The sequence below is a fragment of the Alexandromys fortis genome, unplaced genomic scaffold (assembly GCF_014885135.2).
Source record: "Alexandromys fortis isolate MF-2015 unplaced genomic scaffold, M_Fortis_MF-2015_v1.1 scaffold_7, whole genome shotgun sequence".
In the NCBI taxonomy this organism is placed as follows: domain Eukaryota; kingdom Metazoa; phylum Chordata; class Mammalia; order Rodentia; family Cricetidae; genus Alexandromys; species Alexandromys fortis.
The window spans coordinates 5,157,624-5,169,103 of NW_026067920.1; the positions used below are offsets into that span (position 1 = coordinate 5,157,624).

Sequence of the window (11,480 nt, forward strand, 5' to 3'; positions counted from 1 at the left end):
AGTGGACAGGAACAAGGGGCTTTGGGCCAAGACAGTTGATGTCTGGATTAGTTGGGTCCAGAAGCAAAGGTTGCCCACAAGGAATGATCTAACACTAACAGGGTGGAAAGATGGTGGGTCCTAACATTTAGCACTCATGTCTCTTCCCAAAGCTGAGAGCCTGTGGGGCTTTAGGGTACTGTGGGCAGGGCCTCCACCTAGGCAGACCCGCTCTCTCTAAAGCAAGGCACTGTTCAATGCCCAGGATGCAGGCTGCTCCTTCTCTGACTTCAGCATGCTCTGGCTGGGGGTTACTCTGGTCCTCCAGGATCCCACTGCAGAACATGCTTGTCAGCCCCTCTCCAGAAAGCTCTGTGTGAAATGGCCCTCATACTAGCTGCCTGTCCTTCCATTGATGTCCATCAGAGTAAGGCTGCCAGACCAGGCCTGGCACCACAGGGCCCTGTCCTCAGGTACTCTGTTGGCTGTTTTGTCCCGACAGCCCTTTCCCCAGCTTTGTGGGGTAGATAGGGGGGACATCCATGACGGACGGCAGTGGGTAGGGCCGAGGTAATCTGTATGCATGGTGGGTGAACAGTGGCCCAGCCGTGAGGACAACACCCAAGCAGGGCCCAGGACCAGCTATTCTGGTCCATTTTCTCTGGACCAGCTTCACACTGAGTAAGAGTATCTCCCCACAAGATCAGAGGCTTTTTGACCTCTCCTGGTCTTGCTTTGCCCCCATCCTCTACCTCTTGCTCATCACCCATTATCCATCCTGGGCCTGACTTGACCCTTGCACCCTGGATTCAGGCTTAGCCAAGGGGCCCTGGAAAGCAGGTTCTCCAAATGGGGACACTGGCCCAAGTCCCCCAGAGTGGGCACTTACCTTGACCAGAGTGCTCAACATCACATAAAACCAGAAGAGGCCCTGCAAAAGGAAAGGTCAGCTTCCCAGGTGCTCTTTCCTAGCCTACAGGTCTCAGCTGTGTTCTTGGCAAGACTGCTGACCCCTGCCCACTGGGAACCAGACAGTGCAACCCAATTTGCTACCTCCCATCTGTCCTGTGAACCCCCGGACACCCCAGGCATATCCTGAAAACCCCTTGGGCTCTCTGCAGGGTCTCATCCCATATGCTCTGTGCATCTCTGTGCATCTCAGACTACTCGAGGACGCAGCCCAAAACTGTTCTCCAGGACCTTGGTGGCACCCAGCACTTCTGCACTCCTGCCTTTGCCCTTGGTCTGCCCACCTCTGACCTGTAATATGTCTGGTGTGATCTGGGCCTCTGACCTTTGGGTACTGCTTGGCAAGAGAACTGGCTAGAGATGAACCCCACGGGCCCCAAGGAAATGGCCAGGGCAAGGAGCATGCAAATACAGACCAGATGGAAAGTCACAGGAGTCTAGCCCCACCTGGCCAGGAGAGGGTGGAGCCAGGGGCTAGGCAAGGAAGTGGGGGATAGGCAGAAGACGTTCAGTTTGGGGGCTAGGGTTGGCCAAGGTTAGGTGCATCTTGGGGAGGTGGGTCAGCTGGAGCAACCAAAGCCATGGTTGACTATGAGGACCCTGTTTTGTCCTAGTTAGAGTTTTGCATTTTGTTTTGTTTTGATTTGATTTTGATTTTTTTGAGACAGGGTTTCTCTGTGAAACAGTCTGCCTGTCTTGGAAGTCACTCTGTGGACCAGGCTGACTTTGTACTCATAGAGATCTGCCTGCCTCTGGGATTAAAGGCATGTGCCACCACCATCTGGCCTAGTTAGGGTTTTTATTGCTGTGCTGAAACACCATAAACCAAAGCAACTTGGGGAGGAAGGGGTTTATTTAGCTTAAAATCCCACATCACTGTTCATCACTGAAGGAATTAAGGACAGGAACTCACACAGGACAGGAAGCTGGAGGCAGGAGCTGATGCAGAGGCCATGGAGGGGGCTGCTTACTGCCTTGCTCCTCATGGCTTGCTCAGTCTGCTTTCTTACAGAACCCAGGACCACCAGCCCAGGATGGCACCACCCACAGGGCAGGGCCCTTCCTCAACAATCACTTATTAATAAATACCCTGCAGGCTTCAGATGGATCTTATGGAGGCATTCTCTTAATTGAGGTTCCCTTCTCTCGGGGACTTTAGCTTGTGTCAAGTTGACATAAAACTACCCAGTATAGCTGAACTCTTGTCAACCTAACAGATGCACAAACACCTCACTGTTCAGCCACACTTTTTCTTTCTTGTTCATCCCCAAGATCGCACATTATTATGGACAACACAATAGAAGGCATTTTATAAACTTAGAGTCCCACAGTCTTAAAAATCCAAACACTTTAAAAGTTCAATCTCAGCCGGGCGGTGGTGGCGCACGCCTTTAATCCCAGCACTCGGGAGGCAGAGGCAGGTGGATCTCTGTGAGTTCGAGACCAGCCTGGTCTACAAGAGCTAGTTCCAGGACAGGAACCAAAAGCTACAGAGAAACCCTGTCTCGAAAAACCAAAAAAAAAAAAAAAGTTCAATCTCAAAAAAAGGCCGAGGTCTCTTAAAATCCCAAATCTCTAAGCTATGGTTATAAAGTCAAAAATAAGTTAAATACTTTCTTATTTCAAGAGGAAGAACCAGGGCACAGTTGCAATCAGAACGAAGTAAACTCAAATTCCAACAATATAATCTCTAATTATCCAATATCTTGGATCCACTCACAATCTTCTGGACTCCCATAGGGCCTGGGCCATTTTTCTGGCTCTGCCTTTTGCAACACACTTAGATTGTCTTCTGGGCTCAGGTCAGCTTTACTCCATGACTGTTGCTGTTCTTGGCGGTTGTCCCATGGTATTGGCATCTCCAAAATCTGGGGTCTTCTGCTGCAACTGGGCTGCTCTTTCACCAATAGCCTCTCTTTGGCTCTTTTCATGGTACCAAGTTTCAACTTCTCTCCACGACCCCTTTAATCCTGGGCCTTCCTTCAGCTGCTACGGAGGGTGCACCTTTTCCATTGGCCTCTCCTGGCATCTCCCAGTCCCGACCTTCAGTTGACCTCTTCAGGCCTTCAAAACCAGTGTCTGGGAGACTTACACATGACCAAGTTCAGCAGTCAGCATGGGTACAACGTTGGCTGCTTCTGGAATCCAGCATCTCTGTGCTCTCAGAAAACACTTCCCAGAAGATTTCTCCTCGGTGATGCTGGTCTCTAGTTATTCACAGCAAACATGTAGCTCTAGCTAACCAGCGTCCATTGTCCCAGCGAAGCAAAGGTTGTGCTTTAGTGTTAATCACAGTTTACCGTCTTCAGCTCCAGCTGACCAGACACCACAGATTCGGCACACAAACGGCCCAGCAGAGTCTTTGCTCTCCTCTGAAACCTCCCAAGCCAGGCCTTCATTGTCTGCACTGCTCTCGACGTTCTTATCTTCCGGGCTCCTACAGAACAGTTCACTGAACTCTCAACACAATGGCTTTTCCAGAGTTCCGAAGTCCTTCCCCAATCCTCCCCAAAACAACACGGTCACGTCTGTCACGGCAATACCACACTGTCCTGGTACCAATTTCTGTCTTATGGTTTCTATTGCCTTGATGAAACACCACACCCAAACAACTTGGAGAGGAAAGGGTTTATTTGGCTTATGCTTCCACATCACAGTTCATCACTGAGGGAAATCAGGACAGGAACTCAAATATGAAGGAACCTGGAGACCCGAACTGATGCAGAGGCCATAGAGGAGTGTTGCTCACTGTCTTACACCCCATGGCTCGCTCAGCCTGCTTTCTTATAGCACCCAGGACCACCAGCCCAGGGATGCCCCACCCACAATGGGCTGGACCCTCCCCCATCAATCACTAATTAAGAAAATGCCCTGCAGGCCTGGTTAAAACTGAACCTTGTGGAGGCATTTTCTTTTTCTTTTTTTTTTTTTTTTTTGGAGGCATTTTCTTAATTGAGGTTCCCTCCTCTCAGATGCCTTCAGTTTGCGTCATGTTGACGTAAACGATCCAGCACACCCTGTTACGGCACAGAGGGGTTTCAAGGAGCCAGCTGTTAGAACCCCTATCCCCCATCTGTGAATGTGTGGGATGGGGAGGAGCACCCCTCCAGGGCTCAGCCTCCCACCAGGGAAAGCAGGCCTGAACACTAGCCCTGGGGCCTGGTGACTGAGAGGCAGCCAGGACCAGGGAAGCTAAGGTTCAGGGCCAGAAGCCAGCTTTCCAATAAAAGTGGGGAATGTTTTAGCAGATGTCGAATCCTGGAAATTGCTTAGGAAAAAAAATCCTTGTGCTCAGCCAGCTTGGTTAACGACACAGGGAGAGCTCCTGGCTCCTGGGCATGTATGAGTGATGGCTGCTAGGCTAAGGTGGATGCAGTATAGGACCATGCTAGGCCTCCTCAGGGGACCCGTGCAATGATTTTACCTCTGCTCCCCTCCGTAGCCACACCCTGGGGGTGGTCCAGCCTTGGCTGGCTTTGCCCTGTGAGTGTCCTTACTCTTTCCCCGTCCTGCCTCCTACATGTCCACTACTGACCAAAGCCGCTGTTAGCATGGCTACCCCCTTGCTCGGGTCCGGCCTGAACTGGCGTCTACTCTAACTACATCCCTCCTGGGGCACTGGCTATCTGGCCTGGCCAGTCTCCTGCAGGGCTCTGGGCAGAGAGATTAGTGCATAGACCCTAACTGTCACAAAGCCACAGACTGGAACCCTGTAGCCTCTGTGGTGCTAGAAGGCTTGTTTTCCTGGGAATCAGGATGCTTGCCAGTGGTTGAGTGGCCCACCTTTCCCTCGTTCCTCTTCTATATACCTTATCTGTAGAACTCTCTTCCCGGGATATGTAGTACCCGCAGGGAAGACACTGGTCTGTTTGACCACAAATGCTCCCTGCTTGGGGCTAGTTCAGGTGGTAAGAGTGATGGACATATAGGAAGGGTGGGGTCAAGGGCTTTCCCTGTGCCTCCTCACTCACCAGGCAGGTGTCTTTGGCCACAAGCAGAGCAGTGGGAGTGGAAGGTCACAAGGCCCAGCAGCCCCTGGTTCCATTAGTTCTGTAGGCCTAGGAATCAGCCCAGAAAAGGGGCCTGGGCATGATGAGTGATCCCCAGCTGGCCCTGACCAGGCTCCTTTCTGGTCCTGGAGACAGCCTTGAGAGGTGGCCAAGGTCCGATCACTGCCCAGTGGCCCCTTGGAGGCACACAGGACATCTTCTTGTAGCTGTGTTGGCCCCAGGCAAGGCAGGGTCACCCTGGCAGCCCCCAGCCCCGTGTGGGAGAGGAATCCAGGCTGGAGGAGTCAGTCACACCCAAAATGAAAACCACATGCTGGGCCTGGCTCTCCCTCAAGCCGCAGCCCCACAGTTCCCTCTCCCTCTTCTGCTCCCCAGCCGCTCCTCTCCAGGGTACAGGGTGTGGGGAGGCGGAAACCAGAGGCCATCAGTAGGAGAGCTCAAGAGACAAGTATGGCTTTCCGATGGCCACCAAGCCCTCAGCCTTCACCTCACTGGAGCTGAGGCTCTCTAGTTGTCCCTGCCTCTCAGGACTGAAGTAGATTTGCTGTGGGAGATGCCCATGTAGGACCGCTGGGTGGGGCACGGTAAGGGCCCTGGCAGGCACCTATGGGTGGAGCATTGGAGTGAGTGAGGACAGTCATACGAGAAAGGCCTGGTCCTGGAAAAGATGGGCCACGCAACTCCAGATGGCTTGTGCCCCCTGCCCCACTACCTCATATCTGAGGCCACTGTCCCAGCAGCACGACATGTGAGGACACTGAATTGCTCTGATCAGGCTTCAGGATGGTAGGTACTAGGTGCTGGCTCCCTACTTAGGTCTTCGTTCCCAGTACACACTGTAACCCCAGTACCAGGCACCATGCCTTCCCCAAGCTCCAGCTCTAGCACAACAGCTACCCCTTGTCAAATGAGAAACAGGCTCACAGGCGTGCCCTAGGCACAGCTTCAGAGGCCCAGCTGAAGTGCCACCATGCAGTACTTATGTGCCCAGGTCTCACCCAGCCAGATAGACTGCATTCAGATGTGTGGAGTATGGCTTCTTCCCTGGGAACTCAGCCAGGGGTCCCTTGTCCACCCATAGCCAGTCCACCATCCACAGGCCCCAGGAACCATGCCCAGAGCCCAGCTTGGGTGGTATTGAGAGAGAAATCCAGTGCTGGGTAGTCAAGTCTCAGCCAGTGATTAACCAGAGAGGTTCAGTGCACACACCACACACACACACACACACACACACACACACACACACACACATACACACACCTGGACACAAGCTCAACACACCCGTTAAGGCTTCAGGTAGGCCCCAGGAAAGCTATGAGAGGCCCAGTGAATTCAGCAAGGTAGTTGTGCCGAGAGTTAATATTCGGGGACCCTTTCAGAGTCAAATACTTACATTAATAAAAGCCATAATGAAAGGCCCAGTCGACAACAGCACTAGAATGTATAAACTGGGAACAAGTGTAGTAAGCCAGAGCTGTAGGGGAAATCCTGTTGGGCTGCTGTGGGACACTGGTCCCCACAATAGACAGACATTTTGCTCATATGATACAGTGATACGCTGCTTTGATGACACACAGCTGTTCTGCTGGAAGCTTCACCTCGGCCCCGCATCCATATACCAAAAGGGTCTGGGATGTTTGGTGGAAGCTTCACCCCAGCTCCTGGCATCCCAAGAGTCTGGAATGTTCATGTGGAAGTTCCACCCAAACCCCCTCCCCCATCTCTCTCCAAAAGTCCACCAAATAAAGGCCCCCTCCCCAACAGATGCTCAAGGCGACTCCCACAGGGTATTTAGAAAACAGACAGGTGGTTTTTCCATTTTCCTTTCCTGTCTCTTCTCTGGGGGGCTGGAAAATCATCTGGGAGCATTGAGTCCATTAAACTTGGACTTTTTCTAATTCAGTTTGATTGGTCTGCTTTGGATTGCTGCGTTAGCAGTGAGGCTTATGGGGGGGGGGGGCAGAAGCTTTTCAGTAGCGACATAGCTTCACTCTAAGCCAATGCATTGGTCTGACGATGCCACTGAAAGCAACAAAGGATTTCTCTATAACTTGGTAAACTCATTATAATGTTACTATTGTTAAGAGGTGAGTAGGTGAGGGCTTCCCTTCTGAAAGGGTTAATGTTCATACAGTAAGGCCGTGGGGCTGGGAGGAGGGCTCTACGGTAGCGTGGCATCTAGCACACGTAAGGGGTGAGCTGGATCCCTAACACTGGGCACGCTGTCTCTCCTGCCAAGTGAGGACACATGGTGCAGGCCACAGTCACAAGAAAGAGGCAGCACCTGCGGATGCTTGTGTTTGGGACTCCTACCTCTAGCACTGTGAAAAGCTGAGTTACTGCTAAGTAATCAACCTCCGGCATTCGGTTACAGCACATGTCCTGGGAAGACTTAGAGATGCCTATTATTCACATAGGGAGGCCTTGACAGACTAAAGAGAGAATTCCATCTAGACCCAGTTCAGTGCGTCAGTAAGTTCCCTAGGGGTTACACGTAAACACTTGAGTAACTTGCAGGTGGCTACACTACTGTTCGACCCCACCCAGCTATTGACCTCATACAGTAGAAATTAGTGATTGGAAGGGGAGGGGAAGACAGCCCTCCCCCTCTGTCTTCATTGGGCTTTCTATTGCTATGATAAAACACCATGGCTAAAAAGCAACTTGGGAAGGAAAGCGTTTTATTTCACTTACACGTCCATATCTCGGGGAATCGGGGCCGGAACCTGGAAGCAGGCCCTGAAGCAGAAGGCTTGCTGTTTCCTGGCTTGCTCAGCCTGCTTTATCGTAGCTCTCAGGACCACCAGCGCAGAGCGGCACTATCCACAGTGACCCTCCACATCAACTACCAGTAAACAAACCGCACCACAGGCTGGCCCATGGGCCAATCTGGTGGGTGTGTGTTCTCAGTTAAAGTTCCCTCTTCCCAAATGACTGTGGTTTGTGTGGAGTTGACAGAAACCAGCCAGCACATCCTCCTCTCATAAGGGAATGGCAGCTGGATCACATGATCCCAGTGCAGGTGACCATAGGATGCAAGATAGGATGGCCCACCCCTAGGCGATAACCACCACGCATGGCAGCAGTACAGGTAGGGACACATGTTCCTACCACAGCAGAAGCAGCCGCTCGAGTGGGGAGTCTCTTCTTGGGGTGAAAAGAGGGCTCTCCTTGAGACTACAAATGTGCTGACATGCCGTTGAGTTGCTCACTGTGAAGGGGTGGCATTTATGCTGCACAGCTGGCTTTAGAAAAGGTCCACATGTTGCCCCCCAAATTTGGTGTCACTGTGGAAGCCATACAAGAGAGGCAAATACAGCCCTTCTAGTTCTGCAGGGTCCAGGCCACCCTGTTCAAAGGGCGAGCCCAGGCTGAGGGTCTTCCATGACCTTGGCAGGAAATGCCTAATCCCTGTCCGGGCAGCAGAGCAGAGAGCCCAGCATCCCCGGGACCGAGACCCAGTCCAGACACACTGATGTTGGACAGTGACGCTGTGGTCCCCGCTTAAGTAAGAGGGCATCTCTGTCTGAGCTACAGGCACTTAGCCAGGCAAAGCTCCACCCTACCCTAGGGATCTGAGGGTCCCTGATTCCTCACCACAAAAGCAGGCACGAAGCAGGGACGAAGGCCCTTCTGAGCAGAGGTACCCTGCTGTACCCCAGTCATGGGAGAATGTAACAAGTGACTAGTCACACCTGGCCTGTCGCTCTGTGTCCCTGGGCTTCTCAGTGGAAAACTGGGAGTAGACAGAGGTGGAGGTCAGCTCTGTGCTGATGGGGACCAGCAGGCTCCGAAGGGGCAGCCAGCGGAAAGTGCATTCCCACACAGTTAGCTCATGGTTTACACATCCCAGAAGGCTGATAAGGTCACGAAAGGAGAGAAGCTCAGAGCTGGAAGCATCATTGGGCTGCGGAGCCAAGCCCTGCCCACGCCAGAAGTCTGGGGGCCTTTGGGGTCGTTCAACGCTGGCAGCCCAGGCTCCTGGTGCCACCCACCCTGTCCTCCACGGTTAGGGCCTCCCCCAGCTCAACCTTCAGCTCTCCCAGCACCTTTCCTGAGAGCCAGGTCTCAGACAAACCCCAGGAAATCCATTGAGGGCCATTTACTTGCTCCATTCCTCTGAGAAGTATTTATTTATGACAACCAAACACCATTTTGTGGATGCTGGTTTAGGATGGTGAGCCATTTTTAAGCCGTTTTTCCTCAGGACAAAACTGTGGTTGCCTCAAGGCTAGGATGTTGCTAACCGCAGTAAGTTCTAACTGTGACTGTTCCATTGCATTGAGACACTAAAACTGCCCGATGGGCTGCCGTCCATAATAACAGCCTTCCTCAAAGCCTGACAGTGTCTCTCTCCTGTCTCGCTTGCGCAGCCATCCTGCAGTTTATCTAATAAGCAGTCTGCTTCTGCTTTTCCTCTATCGCCTGTCACCCCCATATCACCTGCCCGTCACTCCCTTCCCTCACAGCAAGTTTTTCAACTGTCTTAACTCCAACTTTGCCATTCCTAAGCTCTTGAGATTCTGAGCTTTGTGGAGAGTGGGGCAGTCTGGGTGTGGGTAGCAGAGCCTGGACCCCCGTGGCTCCCAGGCTCGTGAAAGGCCTGGGCTCCTACAGAGAACTCAACATGAGCCAGCACGTGGTGCCATGTGGTAACCCCCCCCCCTTTTTTAAATTTTAAAGATGATGCATTTGTGTAGTCAGTGTGAGTATGTGCACGTGAGTGTGAAGTCTCGTGGAGGCCAGGAAAGGGAGTCAGATACCTTGGAGCTAGAGTTACAGGCAGTTGTGAACCACCCAACATGAGTTCTGGAATTTAAACCCCAATCTTCTGTAAGGGCAGCAAGTGTTCTTAACCACTGAGTGTTGTAAGGAGCGACGGACGGGGCCGCTTCCCTGCTGCCCCAGCTCCCGGCTGCCTGGCTAGCTTATGCCCCAAAATAATTACACAGAAACTGTATTCTTTTGAACACTGCCCGGCCCATTAGTTCCAGCCTCTTATTGGCTAACTCTCGCATCTCGATTAACCCATTTTTTTTTTTTAAATTTTCGAGACAGGGTTTCTCCGTAGCTTTTTTGGTTCCTGTCCTGGAACTAGCTCTTCTAGACCAGGCTGGCCTCGAACTCACAGAGATCCGCCTGCCTCTGCCTCCCGAGTGCTGGGATTAAAGGTGTGCGCCACCACTGCCCAACTTTCAATTAACCCATTTTTAATAATCTGTGTAGCCCCACGAGGTGTGGCTTACCAGGAAAGATCTTAACCTGTGTCTGTGTCGGGTGGGAGAATCATGGCGACTGCCTGACTCGGCTTCTTTCTCCCAGCATTCTGTTCTGTTTACTCCGCCTACCTAATTTTCTGTCCTATTAAAGGGCCAAGGCAGTCTCTTTATTTAACCAATGAAATCAACACAAAACAAAAGACTCTCCCCCATCAACTGATCAATCTTCCCAACACAAATTCTTTTGACAAACCATTATTTTCGTTTTTATTTATTTATGTGTATGTGTGTGTGCTGGTGCCCATAAAAGCCAAATGAGATTGTCAGATCCCCTGGAGCTGGAATTATAGACAGTTGTGAGCTGCTCAAGTGTGCGGTGCGGGGAACTGAACTCAGGTCGTCTGGAAGAGCATCTGTTGTTCTTAACCCTGAGCCATTTCTCCAGCCCTACTCCCTGGCACTTCTTCAGCACAGTTCCCAGTGTCCCTGGACAGCGGTCATACATGTTCAGGGGCCACTGTGTGGGGAGAAAACATGGAAAAGGGACAGAGATACTTACTGGCTTTCCTGTTCATCCATCCATGGAATCTCAGGTGCCGAAGTGACCAGCAGCCACCGTTCCTTCTCCAGGAGGGAGTCAGTGCCACCCAAGAACATGCTGGATCTCCTTGGCTTACCTGTCTGTGTGACCTGCACTGACTTCATGGCTCTCCTCATGCCAAATCTCCATCTTTCTTGTCAAAGGATTCCACGTGCTTTCTTGTCTGGAGAAGACTGCTTGCTGCTAACTCTCCTGAAATAGAAACCTCCTCACACGTGGGGCGTTGTTTCTGTCCCCAGCAGTCAGGCCACGCTGTTCTGATCACAGGGCTACTTCTGTGACCTTGCTATAGAGTGTGGTCTGGCTGCCTTCCTCTCTGCCCCCCACCCCACCCCATAACCAAGGGCTGCTAACAGGCATTTTTACAAGGTAGCTATGCACCTGTAGGACCGAGCAACCGTGATGGGGAGAAGTCGGTCTGGCCTTTTGGACGTGGCCTGTCTGAGCTGTTTGTAGCAGGTCCTAGCTCTCTGCTGCCCCTTGCTCTGTCTATGCTGCAGGGTTCCTTGCTCTGTGCTTTTCACAGTCTGGGGTGATCTGGGAGGGGATTTCAGCTGAGGAAATGTCTCCAGCACGCATTTTCCTTATTAGTGAGTGACATGTGTGGGCAAGTCATTCTGGGTTGTGTACAAAAGCAAGCTGATACCACCGTGGAGAGGAAGCCTGTAGGCAGCATTCTTCCGTGGTTCTGCTCCAATTCCT

General features: G+C 52.0%; 1 long non-coding RNA gene across 1 annotated transcript; it reads right to left on the reverse strand.

The window, feature by feature from the left end:
• Window positions 1–10,476: 10,476 nt before the first annotated feature.
• On the reverse strand, window positions 10,477–11,251 carry LOC126500961 (uncharacterized). Its single transcript, XR_007591472.1, has 3 exons — window positions 11,160–11,251; window positions 10,855–10,970; window positions 10,477–10,694 (listed from the first exon to the last, which is right to left on the reverse strand). It is a non-coding gene; the product is annotated as an uncharacterized lncRNA (long non-coding RNA).
• Window positions 11,252–11,480: the final 229 nt, after the last annotated feature.